A 5,913-nucleotide genomic window follows, 5' to 3' on the forward strand; every position below is an offset into this window, starting at 1 on the left:
AACCCTAAATGTTTGAGCACCCTCTATGAAACGTCAAGCTACCCAACAGCACCCCCAAAATAAATCTCTGGCGCCGCCACTGAGCCTGACTATTTGTGTTGGGAGGGCCCGACTTCTTTTTTTCTCCAAAGGGGGGGCCGGGCCGAAAAAGTTTGAGAACCACTGGGCTATACAGTTTGCAATGATGAGTCCTATAGGGTGTATTTGATATAACGCAGTGCAGCATGGTAGAGTGGGTCAAGTTTGGCCAAAACAGTGGGACAGGCAAATCTATAGATGGTATCACCGTAGTCCAGCTGGGACAGGAATAAGCCAGAGACCAACCTTTTACGGGATGAAGTTGAAAAACAACATTTGAGTCTGAAAAGGAAGCCAAGAGTGAATTTAAATTTCTTAGTTAGAACTTCAATATCAAATCGGCTTTGATTAGGCTGAACCCTCTGTCCAGACTCTCGTATCGTCAAACCATGGTTGATAACATTTCATTTCATTAGAGAGTATTCTTCTTTGTCCACGTCCTCTCCCTCTACCTCTCATTCCTCCTCCTCTCACTCTCACTCTCACCCCACCTCTTCCTCCTCCTCTCATTCTCACCCCACTTCTTCCTCCTCCTCTCACTCTCAGCCGAGCTCTTCCTCTTGCTCTTACTTCCATGTTGGCTTCTTGCTGTAACAAAGTACTCACCTGTGGTCTTTTTATAGTGCTAACATCCTGATTGATGAGCCAACAATTATGCAATCAGGTGTTTGGTCAGGTGGAACGTGTTTCTTGATAATTGGTCCATGTGTGAGGCATTTTGAATATCAGTGTTTTAAACCTGCTAACACGTGACTTTATGTCAAATTCCTGTGTCTTACGTGGAGAAACGAGTGCAGTGGTTTGCAGAAAGTGCCATGTTGATTTGCAAATTGTGTGAAAAGCTGAAAACGTGTTTAGAGATTTGAGCCAATGTTTTGCTCTTTGAGTGTCAGTTAAAATAATTGTGCTTTATGTATAATTTTAGTGTGTTAGCAACCGAGAAAAACTGTAAGCCAAATTGCCATTAACATTGGAAACATCTCTTGACAAATTGATACATTTGGCAGAATGCATGTGAGGTAAGGCAAACAAATCTATAGGTTACTTACGTAACCCCAGTTCTCAAAGTAACATGAAGTGAGATGTCTCACTATGGGATGCGCCTCAAAGTGTATGCAAACAGAAGCATCAATCTCATCACGCCAATCCTCATTGGCTGGTGATCTTGACGTCTACGTCAGGGAATCCACCCACCCTATAAGTAGCTTGCGCTACGACGCAGCATCATTCAAAATAAGCACCTCTTCTCGCTTCGCCTTAGCAAGAAGGGCCGTCTGGTGAGACATCTCACTTCATGTTACTCTGAGAACTGGGGTTACGTAAGTAACCTATAGTTCTCATTCATAACACTCCGTTCGATGTCTCACTATGGGATATTGAAACTCCCGTATTGCTAGACATGCTTATCTCGAAAATCACCAAAACAACCAGAACTTAACAGGTAGAACCCTGTCTCAACATGGGGCCCAGCACTGCGCGGGCCACACTTGGAGCAGAGACATCTAGCCTGTAAAAGCGGACAAAAGTGAGTGGTGAGGACCAGCTCGCTGCTGCACAAATGTCTTGGATGGCAACACCCTTGAACAAAGCCCAGGATGTAGCCAGTCCACGAGTAAAATGAGCACGCAGGCCCGTTGGTGCCTGCAAACCCTGACTCGTATAAGCCAGAGCAATCGCTTCCACAATCCAGTGGGAGAGCCGTTGCCTGGTAACAGGCTTGCCCTTCTGAGGGTTAGCCCAGGATATAAAGAGTTGGTCATTGCAACAAAACTCTTTTGACCTGTCCATATAGGTGCATAAAGCACAAACTGGACACAGCAAATGTGGCCGCTGTTCCTCAGAGGAACACAGCGGCGGAGGAAATGCCACAATGTCAATGGGGGTACATGAGCCAACCACCTTAGGTATAAAGGCAGGGTTGGGCTTCAGCAACACTCTTGTTTGCCCCGGGGCAAACTGAGTGCATGAAGGATGTACAGAGAGCGCATGAATGTCACTGACTCGCTTGGCAGATGCCAGAGCCAGTAACAGCACTGTCTTCAGTGACAGGTGTTTCATGTCAGCTTCTTCAAGGGGTTCAAATGGAGGTCGAGTGAGCCCATCTAAAACCACTGCCAAGTCCCATAAGGGCACCAGTGACCTGGAAACAGGGAGGAGCCTGCGAGCCCGTTTCATAAAACGGCAGACCAGAGGATGCTGGCTGGCCGTCTTTCCCTCAAAGCCCACATGGCATGCAGCAATAGCAGCCAGGTACACTTTGATCGTAGAGAAAGCTCTGTGTTTATCAATTAGGTCCTGTAGAAATGATAAAATCACCCCGACAGGACATTGAAAAGAGATGTGTCCTTTTTGAAGGCACCACTCCTCAAACACCCTCCACTTACAGTCATTGAGAGACCTGGTGGAGGAAGCTCTTGCACTCTGAATAGTGTTTAACACCTTCTGAGGGAGCCCCACTGTATTCAGATTGTACCACTCATGGGCCAGGCCCATAGTGCCAAGCGCTCTGGGTGTGGGTGAAAGATCGTCCCCCCCGCCTGAGACAGTATGTCCCTGCGTAGTGGGAGCTGCCACGGCTGCCCGCACAGCAGCTGATATATCTCCGCCAGCCAGTACATTGCAGGCCAGTGCGGAGCTGTCAGGATCAGTGTGTGGCATTGTTCTCTCACTCTGGCCAGAGTTGGGGGTATCAGAGCCAGGGGTGGGAACGCGTACAGAAGGACCGGAGGCCAAACGTGCGCGAGTGCGTCCACGCCTAACGGTGCGTTTAAATCGCGCATTGAAAAGAACAGCTGACATTGAGCATTTTCTTTCGATGCGAACAGATCTACCGCGGCTCGGCCATGATGTCCTCTGAGTAAAGGCAGAAAGCGTTTTAGGGTGAGGAACACACCGCTAAAAGCTCCAGATAATTTATGTGTGACCGTTGGAGGTCTCTGCTCCAAAGACCCCTCACAAGTCGACCTTCGTATATAACCCCCCAGCCCGTCAGACATGCATCTGTGGTGACCACCTTCCGCGATAGGACAGCACCCATAGGCACGCCCCGTACTAGAAAAGTCGGGTGCAGCCAGTGGCGCAGTGTCATCACGCATTTCATAGTGAACATCACCCTCCGCGCGCCATGATGCGCAGGGTCCAGTCTGTGGGCAGCTACCCAGCACTTAAACTCCCTCATGTGTAAGCGTCCCAGTCGTACCACCAGGATGGCTGACGCCATAAGCCCCAGTAACCGCAGACCTGATCTGAAGAGAACATATTTGCGTAGCCGGAAATGAGCGAGGCAAGCTCTGAAGGCTTTCACTCTTTCCGCTGACAGGCGGGCTGTAAAGGGCACCAAATTCAGGTGTAGGCCCAGGAAGAGTACAGTCTGGGCTGGGGACAACATGCTCTTTTATGTGTTTATTACGAAACCCAGATCGAGCAGGTGTTTTACGAGGACATTAGTCTGCGTGATAGCCTCTTGCTCCGACTGTGTGAGAAGCAGCCAGTCGTCCAGATGAGTTGCCAAGCGAATACCCTGTTGTCTTAACGGGGCTATCGTGGCTTCCGTACACCGTACAAACACTCGCGGGCTGAGAGACAGACCAAAGGGAAGGACTCTGTACTCGTAACAGACACCCTGAAAGGCGAACCTCAGATATTTCCTTTGTGGGTAATATACTGGGATGTGGAAATACGCGTCTTTCAGGTCGACTGATGTGAACCAATCGTTTTGGCGCACGAGACGCAACAGAGATGTGTGAGTGAGCATTCTGAATTTGTATCTTTTGAGATATTTGTTCAGAGCTCTCAAATCTAATTTTGGTCGAATTCCGTTCCCTCGCCGTTTGGGAACGAGGAAATACTTGAAATAAAAGCCGCTCTGACTCCGCTCGGCGGGTATTATAGATATAGCCTTTTTTTCTAGTTGCGAGAAAATCTCTTGCTCCAGAATAGGGGCCGACTCTCCCCAGGCTTGAGAATACAGAATGCCCGAGAAGCGAGGGGGGGTGACAGCGAATTGGATCCTTAGCTCCGTGTTACTGTCTTGAAAACCCAAGCAGAATCTGTGAGCATCTTCCACTTTTCGCTTCTTAAAGCGAGCGGAGATGTCACATCTCTGTCGTCTGCCCTCTGTGTCTTTATTTGTTGTGTTATGGGGCCCTTTAGTGTCTGAACACGGTGGTGCCCCAAGTTGACAACCCCGGCCGACACTGCGCATGCGCGTGGCGGTGGTGCCTTCACAATCCCGTCTAATGTCCGCCTTTTGAGAGAGGCCGTAGCCGCTCTCAAAAGAGGGGTAGACAACAGACTGTTTATTGTCTTTTATTGTTTTTCTTTTAATTTTTATTGACTGCGCCCTTGGCTTCAAGCCTGGAAACGACAGTGGAAAATGATTTATTAGGAAACAATAATGATGACATGTGTTTGTGTGACTTAAACAGGCAGCGGAACTTGCTGTCTTTGATGTTAAGTCCATTTCCCTTATGGCGCGAACTTGAGGATGACGTTCTGGCATCACTCGAGGCGGCGGGAAGAGGGGGGAATGGTGGCACCCCGAAAACACATGAGCATCTAACACTGGAACGTGTCCTGGAGCTGGGGAACAGGGAACTTCCATCTCTCTCGTCGAGGAAAGGAGGCTGTCAGGCCACCCGCTTCTTTTTCCTCGCCTGGTGGCTGAAAACCTGGGTCGGCTGTGCCTGAGCGGCAGCTGCCGGAGCCGGAGATCTTCTTGGCCAGCTCATCCTCGCCTCGTGCCTGGGCTGGGGACCCGGGATGGGCTGTGGTCTCTGCTGCTTCGGTATCTTGAACCGGGCAGGACGTGAGGCAGCTTGAGTGAAGGCCTGCCGCGGGACCGTTGAAGGTGGCGGCTGGACCCTTCGGGGGGGACAGAGCTGGAGAGCCTCGTCTTCCTTCTTTTTTGATTCGCATCTCAGCTGCATCGAAGCTAGAGCAGAGCCAAATATGCCCTCGGGAACAATAGGCATGTCCAGAACATCCTCTTTTTCCCGGTCTGGAAGGTTCGTCAGGTTGAGCCACCTGGCTCTCTCCTGTACCACCATAATTCCCAGTGTTTTGCCCGTGGCTTGGACTACACAGCGCTGCACACGGAGGCAAATGTCTGTGATCGCTGCAATCTAGTCCCACAGGTTTGCTCGACAAGTCTTCGCAGAGCTCCGCCTAGTAGGCGGTCAGCAGCAAGGAGACGTTGAGTGCCCTGGCGGACAAGGCTGCGGCTTTATAGGCCCGTTCAGCCTTTGCCGGTAGCGTGGGGTTCCTGCTCGGTGTCGAAGCCAGCCTCGGTTGGAGGTGGGCTGCCACCAGCGGTTCCATGGGCGGCCTGCGGAGCAGGCCGAGCCTCTCCATACCGTCACAGTCCAGGGAGGAGGTACCCTGGATTGGGGCCTTGTTACTGAAAGGGCGGTCTCTCCACGAGACCGACACCTCGTCCAGCATCTCCGGAAAGACTGGAAGGAGCTGCCTCTTCGTCCTCGCTGCTTGGGGCAATTACTTCCCCTCGTAGCGAGATCTGGAGGTCTCCTTGGCCACTTCAGGCCATGGGATGTCCAGCCTGGAGGCAGCGCGTTAACACACGGCCTGCAAGTCCATACTTAGGCAGGGCGAAGCTGGTGTGCTTTCGCCCGGGAGAGCGGACATCGCTCCCGGCTTTGCAGCCTGAGCCGATGAAACGAAGATGTCATCCTTGTGCTCATCCGAGTTTGACAGGAGGAACTCAGAGGCATCCTCTTCTTCCTCCATATAGTCCAACTCCAGGACATCCTCCGCGGGTGGAACCATGGTGAGGTCCAGTTGGGAGCCCCAGCTTGACACAGCGCGGGGCTCCGCTCT

This window comes from Notothenia rossii (assembly GCF_949606895.1).
Source record: "Notothenia rossii genome assembly, contig: SUPER_3_unloc_1, whole genome shotgun sequence".
In the NCBI taxonomy this organism is placed as follows: domain Eukaryota; kingdom Metazoa; phylum Chordata; class Actinopteri; order Perciformes; family Nototheniidae; genus Notothenia; species Notothenia rossii.